Here is a 13365-nt window from a genome sequence, read left to right as displayed (position 1 = left end):
GAAACTAAAAGAAAGTGAGTTGAATCATAGACTGGGCACTTCAGTGGAAAGCCTGAAGTCAGGTGGGATCTCGGCCCTTGCCACCAATGGAAAGTTACAACGAGAGCAGAAGGTTCTGAGAAAAAGGCATTTTTTCTGCTTCTAGGGGGCCTTGTGAAAGCAGTTGCATTATAAGGAGACAGTAAAACTTATTTTTGGAGTTAGATTTGTGTCTATCCTAAGTGATTGTACATTAAACTGCTGATAAGGTGAAAATTCCACTTCATCTTTGAGGAAGAATAAAAATTCAAATAATAAAAGTGAATTGCCTCTAAGGAGCCTTTCAGGTAAGCCAGGCAGTGGAACACACTTGGAAGGCACTTGGTTTGATATAATTAGGATTTCTAATCACTTGGTGGCATCAGACCCTAGGGAATGTTGTGCCAACAGACATATTCAAGGGACTTCCAGCATCTCTAGAGGAAGGACAAAATTAAGCAGGGCTTGTGCAAATCCCAATAACATCAGAATATTTAATTCAAGAGATTACAGAGGCATTAAGGTGCTCAAATCCATTTTCAGAATGAACCTTTAACCTTTTTGTGCCAGAGTTCACCATCTGAAAAACAGAGCTGTAAGAGTGTCTTCCCAAGTTAAATAAGAGCTAAACACCAAAATGTCAGTAAAACTGAATTCCTTCTGTAATAAGGAGTGGGAGAGAAAGAAATGGAAAGCTTTTATATCTATTTATCTGTCTCATAACTGTATTTCCATAAGTGGTCAGAATTTGCAGTTTCTTCATGATATCTGAAAACCCCCTGTCCTCTGGGATCTTGCAAAAATTGCCTCCTTTATGTCTTCATATCCTATTTCCTCATTTGTAAAAAGGAGATTGTAAAACTTATTTTGTCTGGTTGAACTGATCTGACAGAAAACACTTCAGGGCAGAGACTGTCTTTTACCACATGAGTATCACATAGGAAAGGTAATAAAAAAAGTAGCCATCCAAATTGTTTTTAATAGAAAATTGTGTTTTCAACAGAGAATATGGGCGTACAAATCAATTACAAGATATTGTAGAAGAGATAATGTAAAACTTGCCCAACATCCCCTTGAGGTTCAGCTCTATGGTAACTTGAAGTGAGGTAGGTTAAGTTGTGTATTGTCATTTCTGCTACTCAGTTTCTCTGTTGCATTTAATGATGATGTAAAAAGCCTCCCTTTGGTGCCATGGTAAGGCTCCATTCATGCTTGCGAAACACATTGAGCTCCTCTAACACTGGCTGAAAAACTTGATTTTTGTGACATGCAAACAATAAAAAGTTGGGGAGTAGGAATCTCCATCTCTCCCTTTTAAACACATTTGACTTACAAGCTCTATAACTTTCAAACAAGATTAGTATTATCAATAAATCACTGGGTTCACAGATGAGAAACACGACAGAATGCCTTGTTGCCGAGGCATATAGAATGACAATAGTTGCCTCAGCAGCAGCTATAACAGTGCTGCAACAGATTGTGCCCTAAAGCAGAAAATATCCTGCACACAAGAGGTTATTCAGGTATAGGAAAAAAAAGAAATGAAAAGTTTAGTTATCATTGCGAACATTTGCAGGGTAAAGAGACGAAGAGAGCAGGAGCAGGAAGGGTGGGACTGGGGGAAAGGCAAAAGGACTGGGGAGAAATTACCAAGCTCTAAAGTTTTAAGGCAGCTCAACCAGATGTCAGGAAGCAAAACAGAACAAAGTAGAGCAGGTTTTGGGAGAAAAGCATCTCTATTTGGAGCCACGAGGGCATGCATGGGTTCAGTGCTCTCACCACAGAGGCCTAACAACACGTATCTTGTCCTGTGAGTCCCATGCTCAGTTTTCTGACAGCTCACTCTCCTTTCCTCACACATCCTCCCTGTGTCCCAGGGCATACCTGCTTCTCTGGCTTGCTCCATCCAAAATCAATGAGAATCATATCATCTCTGTGCCAGGAATGCTCTGAAAGGCTGGTTTTGGCACTGGTTTTACTCACGCTTTACATCAGGGAGTGATACAGAAGGAAAAGCAGAGGGAAAAAGAGAAGAAAATGAAAACCTTAGAAGCACTTATCTCATTATTCATATATAGCACTACTAGCTCTCAAACAGCCCACTGCAAGGTTTCAGAAGGTGGACAAACTCTCAAAAAGCATTTAAACAAGGGTCATTTACATTTGTCAACCAAAGTTCAACTTAGGAGCAGGTTGGCAGCTGGGACTGCAGGAGGCTCTGAAGTGTGAAGGTGGGCAATGAACTGTGAACTGTGGGATGTCATGGAAATGTTTAGGTTGGAAAAGAGCTCTAAGATCATAGAGTTCAATCATTAACCCAGCACTGCCAAGCCCACTGCTAAACCACATCCCCAAGTGCTACATCAAAATGCCTCCACGGCTGGTGACTCAACCACTTTCCAGTTGTCCCTTCTACCTTACTTGCCCAATCCTCTTTAATTTAAAGGTGATTGTGATGCTGTGGGTTAATAGTTCATACCTGTCTGTTCAAAGCAGCTCTTCCTTCCCATTTCCAGAAGTCTGCAATGGGTTCAGGGATGGATCATGAGTAAATACTACACTAGAGACCATTTTCTTTCTTTATTTTAATGAAACCCAGACAACATACTTTGTGTCTTGGTCTGAGATAAGGAACTGCCAACCCCCCCAAGCACAGAGAGAAAAGCCTCCCTCCTAACACCAGGGAAAGGGAGGAAAAGAGAGGGGAAAGAAAAGAAAACCACTTCAAAACGCGTTTATACGAAAACTACAGATATTTTTCACAGAAAGAAAGAGACAATTAGAAGAGAGTACAAATATTCACTCACACAAGTCTGCAACAACAAGTTCCCCACCTCAACTTCTTAACAAACACACAAATTCTACTGTCCTAACTACACATTACTTAAGAAAAGACTTATTCCCCAGGGAGACAAACTCAAGCAGAAAGGAGAGACCCAGAACAACACATTTTACTTTCCTGAGATACCCTGTGAGCCAGTGGTGGGCCTGGTCCTCTCCATCCCCCCTGGGACAGCATCGTGCGTCCTCCCAAGAGGAGGCTGAGAAGTGACTGCCTTAACCACTCCCACACTGGTTCCTCCTGCCCTGGAGATGATGTCATAATGTGGTATGGAATACAAAGTTACTGGCTAGAAGAGGTCAGCTGTTGGCTCAGCCCAGCTCAAGTCAGCTGACAGCTTGGGCCTAGTCCAGACTTCAGAGCCCAAATCTAGGCCCACCTGGGTGAGCCCATAACACTTTGTTAACCTTGTTAAAGCAGAAATCACAGCAATTGCAGAAGGGTAAATCACTTTAAAATACATTGTTACTGTGTTCTAGCACACTGATCCTTTCTGTCCAGAAGAGGAAATAGGGCTGTCTGTTGGTAGCTACGTGACATAGTATGTCCAAGACTCTGTTTTACCTCAGATTTCTTGTGTGACCTTGAGGTACCTCCTCAGGGCTAGACACCAAACAAAGAAAAGGGGCCTTCTTTTTGTTGCCTAGAAGTTGTGGTGCTCTTCTGCTTGCATGAACCACACAAGCTCAGCGTCTGTGAGTCAGGGCTACGTTCCTGGGCTTTAACTTGTTTTGAAGAAAGTTGCTTCACATGGATTGTTCCCATGATTGTTCATATGATTCATCCTTCTGTGACTTCATTTAATGTAATGCTCAAGATTTTACACTTTCTTTAGGATAAAACAAAGTAGTAAGAGGTTGCTGCTTCATTCTAAGCCTGGAATAAGGGAGGATGGTTCAAACTACCTCATCTTCTAAAACAATTCCAGTGCAAGACAGTGGCACAGGCAGCCTGTGTTTGCAGTTGAGTGTGATGAGCCAAGTCCCAGCCTGCAGCTCCAGCCAGACGGCATCACTTTTCAGGGATGAGTTTCTGTTGTTAGAGGGGATGACACAGATCTGGGTATCACTGGCATAGCAATGATAGACTCCACCATGCTGCTGTATTAATTCATCAAGGCATCACAGACAAAAAGAGAAAAGCTAACACAGATAACTCCTCTGGGACACTGGACCCTCAGGGCAGATGAGAAATTGCCCTCATCTCTGCTTTGGCATCCCACATTGCCTGCTCTCCTTGACTCCATGCTGTTCCAAGCCATTTTCTCATCACATGTCATGAGAGAAGAGCAGCTGGAGATGATGGAGGGAGCTGAATGTAAAAGGAGATAGAGTCAACTCTGACATGAGGTTCATAGCTTGGTTCCGGTTCTGCAGCTTGTCTTGACTAATGCCTGGACAGAGAGAGGATCCCAAAATGCTGTTGGCAGCTGCTCCCTAAGCCACATGGACCTTCAGAATCAGAATTCCTGCATTGCTTATGTAGTCAATCAATCTGATGTTTTCCAAAGCCAGAGCACACAGTGAGCAGCTTCCCTCAAGACTGCTATTACAACTATATTCATTTGCAAACAGCTTTTGGGTTAAACACTTTAAACTTAAAAAAACCCTCTCTCTTCATCCCTCCAGCTAACTACATGAAGGGAAGTTCTGGCCAGGTGGGGGCTGGTCTCTTCTCCCAGGCACTCAGCAATAGGACAAGGGGGCACGATGGGCTCAAGCTCTGCCAGGGGAAATTTAAGTTGGAGATCAGAAAAAAATTCTTTCCAGAGAGAGTGCTCAGGGATTGGAATGGGCTGCCCAGAGAGGGGGTGGATTCCCCATCCCTAGAGATTTTTAAACACAGATTGGACGTGGCACTGAGTGCCATGATCTGGTAAATGGACTGGAGTTGGACCAAGGGTTGGACTCGATGATCTTGGAGGTCTTTTCCAACCCAATCCATTCTATGATTCTATGGTTCTATGAACTTGAGTAAGGACCACAGCTGGGACCCTTTGCCTTACTCTGTTCTCTTGGCTCAGTTTCCGTAGGTTAAGGACCTTGGCAGAGTCAAGTAAAGATAATTGCTGCAGACATTCATGGCTTTTTTATTAGACTGAATATCCTGAATCACTCTTAAAAATATATTGTGATATGTTGCATATTCAGCTTTTAAGAGAGGAGAGTCTTCAGCCTGAACACACCAGAAAAGCCATGGGGATACAGAAGTAGCAGGTCAGGATTTGCATACAGGGTTGCAGTAGGTACTTTTTCTATACTGTGAAAATACCAACACAGTGACTTTGTACACATTTGGATACTATTTCTTTTCCTTATGGAAGTATTTTCTGGAGAAAAAGGATTTTATCTAATATAACAGTTTCCTACCAAGGATCAAAAGTCCTTGCTTTAAGTTACTATTATATATCTAGAGGAATAATATGTAAATTTCAATCCAAAACATTCCAAAGAGTTTAAAATAAAATGACTTTGAGAAAATAAAGTATTAGGTCAGTATTAACAGTTAGAGCTGTACCTTTTCATTGAGTATTCTACAGAGGTCATGGCTGGAGGCTACAAGGGTGAAGCCCATCTGGAAATGGTCCCCACTGAAAATACTTTTTGGTACTAGAATAAGAGCTGGGCTTAGATTTGACCAAGTTATCAGCTTTAAAATTAGCAGAGATGGTCATATTTTGAGCTTCCCTTGGCTTCCTCTAGTTATTTGCATAAAAATGCTACTTGCTTCAGCCTGTTCATTTCACAGCTTTTTCATAGGGCTGAAATAGAGACTCATGAACTCCTGATTATAAGCAAGTGTATCACAAGATTTTAATTTATCTTGGCTTTTTGGCTATTCAGCTCTTCCAACTGTAAATAATTAACATGTTGAATCAGTCCCTATTGCATTTAATGCTTTAAAAATAGATTATTTTTTTAAATAGCAGCTCCTTTCTGGGAAGAACAATTTTTTTGTTTGTTTATTTCTTTGCGTAGGAAACTCATTCTTAAGCAATCACTTGATTTTCAGAGCTAAAACCCAAGGAAAATATTATAAATTAATGGCATGATTATGGAAATTGGCTCAAAACACCAAACCATTTCAAAAGCTAAGGACAGGCACATACATAATAATATAGATTGGAGTCTCTGGGGTTTTTTCCCACTCTTGGAAAAGCACCTGGTCCTTTGATTCTCCCCATAGACTGTCCTAAAAACAAACCACAAACCACTGAAAAGATGATTTGATAAGGGCATGCAAGAAGAATACTGGGTAGACTGTGAGGAAACTGGTGATTTTAGAATTCAAAAACAAACCTTCTTTTTCCAGCCAAATTCTGCTCCTGTTAGAAAGATTTTTTTTTTCCTGGCATTAATAGTCCTGCAGGAACTTACTCAGTTTACTGCTTTGAAGGATGTTTTTGAAGGATGTTTTTTTTCCTCTTTTTTTTTTTTGTAAACACAGAAAACTTATAACTTAATCAAATCAAAACACATTTTCATTGGGTCCTTTAGAACAGTTTTTTCAATGTATTTTCCATGCCAAATTCTGCCTCTGGCCACTTCTCTCTAGAACTGTTTAATTAAGCATTTCAGGGTTGGAGGTTTTGGGTGGTTTTTTAATTACATAAAAATATTTTTCTCTTTATTTTTTTCCTCCTGGTTCTACTGTACACCAACTTAGAAGAATAATTTTAGTCAAGCTCTCCAGAAATCAGGCACAAAACAAAGCCAAGTTCAGTTTACACCAGAAGAGATTTATTTATCTCTCCAAGAGGGAAACAGTGTTTAGGTATGAGGGTCTGCAAGATAAATTACTGAGCAGTGATCCAGGTTATCAATTTGTGTAATCTGGCAGCTCTCTATTAGCAGGATGAAGCTGTGCCAATTTACAGTAATTAGTGAATGAGGCAGCACAACATTGCATTAGGAACTGTTACAGGGTCCTTGGTGAGGTGCAGTAAGAACACGTCTCACAAAATAGATCTCTCCAATTTGATATTTTCACCAGCTACTAGTGCTCTGAATTTCAAACTAGACCTGCAAGGAGTAACTTGGGTTGTTGTTTGTTATGTATTCATTTTCACTTCCCTAAGTTTAGACTTAAATATTAATGAAGGGAGGATTAAAAAAAAAAAAAAAAGCAAATCCCATAAACGCCCTCCAGCCATGCTGGGGGAATCCATCATTTTCTAGCTAGTGGCAATACAAATAATGTAATGTCTTTTTCCTCTTCATTTTTAAGGGTAGTTAGAGATACCTGAACCACCTGGAAAATAAGTAAATAAAAACAATGGAATATTCAGCTGCTTGTGCATTCCTGGCACAGGGATGGAGCACATTTCCTCCTGATTAGAACAAGAAGAGTTGTCTGTCGGCTCTGCCAAGCTCCAGCTCCAATGCTCAGCACTGAAAACATTCCCTTTTGATGCTTCTTTGGCCATAACTCAATCTTTCTAGTAGCAACAATAGTTGGATAAAGGAATGTTTTTCAGTTTGGTGCTGAAATAACAAGCCGGAGGGAAAGTATTGGGCTGTGCTGAATTAAAAATGAATTTTTTTTTTGTCAGATTTAAAATGAAGATTTAACCCAAGTCTATTCTGTTTACCTGGCTTTGCTTTTAGTTTTATTTTAGATTAAGTTCTGTTTTGTAGGTGGATGTTTTGACGAAATATTGCCTCATTTTTCATTTTGAAAGTACTGTAACACCCTTCTCCTTTTACACAATGAAGCATATAATTTAAAAGCCCAGTGAATTACCTTCTACTTAGGATTTATCTTAATCTGGTGGGCTTGAGGCAGCCCTTATTTACCGTCAAAAAATACGTACAGAACTGAAAAAAATATTTGAAAACCTGATTTAGACTTCACGAACAAAGTCATAACTTTTATTGAATACACTTGTTCACAATCTCAGCAGATAAATGTAGGACTCAGGGCTGTTCTTTGGCAAGTTTTAAAAGCAGCTGCAATAAATTAATATCTGTACCATGCTGAGCTCTAGTGGAAGGTGTCCTTGCCCATGGCAGGGGACTGGAACAAGATGGTCCCTTCCCTAGGGAATTAGAAATTCTTTTCCAACCCAAACCATTCTATGATTCTGTGTTTGTGTGAGCTCATAACGGAGGTAGCCCAATAAACCCCTTCACGTGGTTTACAGAAAACAGAGAGAAGCACTTCTAAGGAAGACTTATACCACTCTGTACCTTTGAATACTCTTTTGACTTTCTTAAAATTTGACCTATTTTCACTGCCTGTATCCAGCAGAAATGAGAGGATTGAAGAACTTATTTTAGGTTGGGAGGTGGGTGGGGGGAAGGGGCAGGGAAGGAAGGGTTAACCGTAGAATTCTTAGGGTTGGACAAGACCTGCAAGATCATCAAGTCCAACCTTTGACCAAACATCACCTTGTCAACTAATCTATATCACAAAGTGCTACCTCTTCTTGTTTTTTGAACACTTTCAGAGATGGTGACTGCACCACTTCTCTGGGCTGCCAGTTCCAATAACCACTCTCTCAGCAAAGACATTTTTCCTAATATACAACCTGAACCTTTCCTGGTGTAAATTGAGGCCATTTCTCCTTGTCCTACAATGAACGTCTGAAGTTCAGTGATTTCATAATACAAATCCCAGCTGAACCAGGTTGGGATTGACTTACTTCAGGCCAGGTTGATCTAACTTACTTCTAGGAAGAAAGCAAAGGCAAGCCAGACCAGAAAGTTCTGGATTAGCCCATGGATCATTTCAATCAGCCATTTAGTGTTCTTCTGGTGTTAATTCATCTTGCCTCTTGGGCTATAACAAGCTGCTACAGGACTCAACCCTTTCAGACGGCAATCGATGAGCAAAGTGCTGCAGCAGACACCTGATTTATGGTCACAAACAATGTATTTCTTATCTCATGGTATCTGTTATGCACACAGATACACCAGGAGAAAGTCTCCTCATGGTGGTCGTTATTCCTCCTCTTTTAAAATAATGTATTCACAAGTGCTGGGATGAAATACTCTGAAAATATTTGTCCCTTTCCACTGACTCTGGAGAGAGCTTGAACAGATCAGCTTTAAACAGGCAGCATTGAGTAAAATGAGCCCCATCACTCTGTATTCCTCAACCTAACTGGAGTTTGAGGTTGTCCTAGTTGAGCAGGAGGGACCAGCTAATCCTGTGTGGGGGTGATCAAAGCTGTGTATTCTACCCCCTCTATTCATTCCCCAAGGACAATGGGCCATTAGCAGCAGCTGCCCAGGGAGTCATTATCACCTTCACACTCAGCCTGAGGGGGCAGAACTGCCAATGGGCCATCAACAGTTCAACACCCCCTGGCTCCCAGAGTTAATCACCCATTGTGTGAGTCCCCGCCCAGGGGGAGGGACTGGGTGCTCCCTGAGGGTGCATAAGTGGTGGGTAAGAAGACCTCAGGAACTTCTTGTTGGATCCAGAGCAGCAGGACCTCGACAGGAGGAGATCCCCGCTCTCACCCAGACCACAGCCCTCACCTGCACCAACAGGTTTTTCTTTTCCTTTTGTTCTGGACTGGGGGGAGCCACAGGGGTCTCAGCACAAGGGCAAACAAACCCCCTTGGGTTTGTGCCCCAGGACACTGGGTTATACTGCTGGAGTATTGTGAGTTGAAAGCAATTTCCCTTTTGTGTCAGTGTATTTATTGTAATACTATTATTAAATTTTAGCTCTGACTTATAATCTCTCTCTCGTGGTGAGTTCATTTCCCCTGCTGGTTTGCCTTTAAACCAGCACAGAGGTGCCCTGTCCCAAGAAAAAAGAAAAAAAGAATTTAATATGTAAAGGAAATAATCTGTCTAAGGATTCAGGCATGTGAGAAACTCATGAATTTCCTTCACAGACAATTTTAGAAATGCTGAAAGTTCTTATTGGCTTTAAAGAGCAAAGAGGGTCATGTTCTGACTTTGTTGAAAATTTATGTTGCATTTCCTATTTATATAATTTAAAATAAGGACAATTTAGATGCAAACATGCAGACAGTGCTGTGGTTTAGGGCAAACAGAATCCATCCCAAAATTGATGAAGAATGTGGCAAGGCTTTACTGGATTACAGAAAATGTCTTTAAAATTGCCAAGTTTTCCAGAAAAGTCTCATTTTTAAGGAAAGTCAATTCCTGATGTAGAAAAACATGCAGCAGCGAGGTCTGTTCATAAATAAAGTTAGTGAACAATTGATTTCTAAGTTTAGTGTTCAAATTAAAAAAGATATACATAAAAAGGTTTGCTTAGGGAAAAACTTCAGTAAAAAAATTTTGTTTTCTATGGAATTTTCAACTGTAAATAACCATTAATTATTATTCTGTAATAAACTGACATTAAACAAGAAAAAATACAAAGTATCTAGAATTTTAAAATGTATTTTTTAACATTTTTGCACTTTTTGAAATATTTTTGTGATGATGAAATCATATACACTTACAAAGATGTTTTTCCCTAAATATTTTCAGAAAGGAGCTCATTTGGTTTTACCCACAATTACCAACTTCTAGATAGCTTTGAAAGACACCATGACCCTAATTACTTCAACTTGGTTGTTTAATTTTGTTGATGTTATGGGTTCACCTAGGTGGGCCTAGATTTGGGCTCTGAAGTCTGGACTAGGCCGAAGCTGTCAGCTGACTTGAGCTGGGCTGAGCCAACAGCTGACCTCTTCTAGCCAGTAATTTTGTATTCCATACCACACTATGACATCATCTCCAGGGCAGTAGGAACCAGTGTGGGAGTGGTTAAGGCAGTGGCTTCTCAGCCTCCTCTTGGGAGGACACACGATGCTGTCCCAGGGGGGATGGAGAGGACCAGGCCCACCACTGGCTCACAGGGTACCTCAGGAAAGTAAAATGTGTTGTTCTGCGTCTCTCCTTTCTGCTTGGGTTTGTCTCCCTGGGGAATAAGTCTTTTCTTAAGTAATGTGTAGTTAGGACAGTAGAATTTGTGTGTTTGTTAAGAATTTGAGGTGGGGAACTTGTTGTTGCAGACTTGTGTGAGTGAATATTTGTACTCTCTTCTAATTGTCTCTTTCTTTCTGTGAAAAATATATGTAGATTTAGTATAAATGGGGTTTGAAGTGGTTTTTTCCTTTCCCCTCTCTTTTCCTCCCTTTCCCTGGTGTTAGGAGGGAGGCTTTTCTCTCTGTGCTTGGGGGGGTTGGCAGTTGCTTATCTCAAACCAAGACAGTTGACATCACTTTTCACATCAGAGTCATCCTCTGCCTTCCTAAGGCAATAATTTAAGGGTGTCATTCAGCAGCAGCACATCAATAATGGACACCAAATGTGGACTTCAAATGGGTGAGGTGAAGTGGTTGTCTAAGATCCCTCTGTACTCAATGAGATAATTTATTTCCCCCTAAAATAGGTCTCTGAGACAGAAATATCTTCAGAAAGTCTTCTGGAATCTCTGTTTCTTACATATTGAAAGAGAATGATCACAGACAGCTTAATTTAAGCACCATCTTTAGGCAGATCAGTTGAAGTGACATGAATCCCACTTGTAGCATGGCCCACATACAGAAAATAAAAAGCTGTCTTAAGTACTTCTTTGTTTGCATTTTTTCTAATGAACTCTTAATTGTCAGGCCTTTTTGTAAAGAATCATAGAGTTATGGTATAATTTAGGTTGGAAAAGACCCTTAGGATTATCAAGCCCAACCATTAACCCAGCACTGGCAAGACCACCACTAAAACATGTCCCCAGGTGCCACATCTACACATCTTTTAAATCCCTGCAGGGATGGTGGCTCCATCACTGCCCTGGGCAGCTCTGCTAGGGCTGCACAACTCCTTTGGTGAAGAAATTTTCCTTAATATTCAACCTAAGTCTCCTGTGTTACTGCTGGAGGTCAATTCCTCTTATCCTAAACAATATTTTCACTCTTCTTTTATATTTCTATTTTTGCTCATGCCACCTTAATAATTTTAACTAGTTTGTTCATATAACTTAAATAATAAATAATAGTTCTTTATTAAGCAATTGGAATTTATTTCGGGTTCATTTAAAAGTTTTCAAACAGCAAGAAAGAGGGAGGGAAAAGATTAGTACAATAGAGAAAACCTATGCAAGGCAGAGGAGAAAATAATTGGTTACCACACTTTGTTTAATCAATACAGTGATAAAATGGATAAACCCTGGGTGTAAGATGTCATGGGTAAGATCAAACACTTAACTGTGCTGTTTGAGACTTCCATTACCAGGGTTAAATTCAGGGTGAGAAATTTTCAATCTGAATACCCTGGTAGGGGAAATCTTCACCTTTTTGGGAAATAAAGGCCAGAGATCAGGGATTAACATCAAGATTATTCTCTTCCCCTTGCTCAGCTGTGTACTATCAGCTCCCTGGGTCACACTACACTGGAAATTTTAATCAGTGGAGTTAAAATCACTTCTTTTTAAAGCAGCATATGAGAATATATCTGGAATTTTACCTGTTGGAGTTTCTTTTTCTGTAACTAGTTAGAAGTTTTGTGCTTTAGTTGCTTCATTTGTAAACCCACAGATTATTATTGCCATTTAAAGGAGGATTTGGAGAGAGTGATTTTAAAAGGTTTTATGCCATATTGACACCTTGTTCACTGCCTCAGTCAGGGAAAGGAAAGAATCAGCAGTGAATCGAATCCAAGCACAAAGGAGCACCACCTGATGTCCTTTCCTAAATCCATCAGTCCCATCAGGGTGAATCTATTTACATGAGCATTTATTCTTGTATATCTTTACCTGTATTTCTATTTATCTTTTTTTTTTTCAGTTTAGTTACCCCTGTCAAAAAAAAGCCAGCCTGCAGCTCCTGTGTCTCAGCCACTTCTGTGTGTTTTTTAAATGCTTGGTGGTAATTTCTTTAAATATTCTGCCCACATAGACAATACCATGACTTTTACATTAAAATAAATTCATGTATGAGGTGTATATATATATATGTACATGCACACATGTATATTTACATGGAGTCTCTAGGAGGCTCAGTTCCTATGAGAAAATACAAATGCATAGTAACTTTCTTCCAGGAATGATACACAGTGATGGATAGAAAGCCAAGGTAGACTGTGATTCTGTAGCATAATTGCTTATTTCCTCCAGCTGTTAATATCAATGAACATCTGCAACTGATGTTCTCCCAGCAAAGAGATGTGTCTCTATGATCAGCATGTGTTCATACAGGTGGAATTCAGCCATGCTGTTCCAGATGGCACTTTACTCCTTGAAAGGTGTGACTGTTGGTTGAGGAAAGGATGGAAGAATTTGCCCCTAAATCCCAGCATGAGGTTGTAACTCCATCTTTGACAGGACATAAAGGATTTTCCAACTCACTGCTGGAGCTATGAAGACCATAAGCTGGTAGGTGGTTTTGGTTTCTGAGTCTGGGAGTGCCATTTGAAGCTCACACATACTGCTTTGTGGGTAAGGGTAGAACTCCTGTATATACAAAGTCCCTGACAAAGTCACAGAATCATAGAATCAAAATCACAGAATATCCTGAGATGGAAGCGACACATAAGGATTAT

The sequence above is a fragment of the Pithys albifrons genome, chromosome 2, assembly GCF_047495875.1.
Source record: "Pithys albifrons albifrons isolate INPA30051 chromosome 2, PitAlb_v1, whole genome shotgun sequence".
In the NCBI taxonomy this organism is placed as follows: Eukaryota; Metazoa; Chordata; class Aves; order Passeriformes; family Thamnophilidae; genus Pithys; species Pithys albifrons.
Note: the sequence above shows the minus strand (reverse complement) of the source record.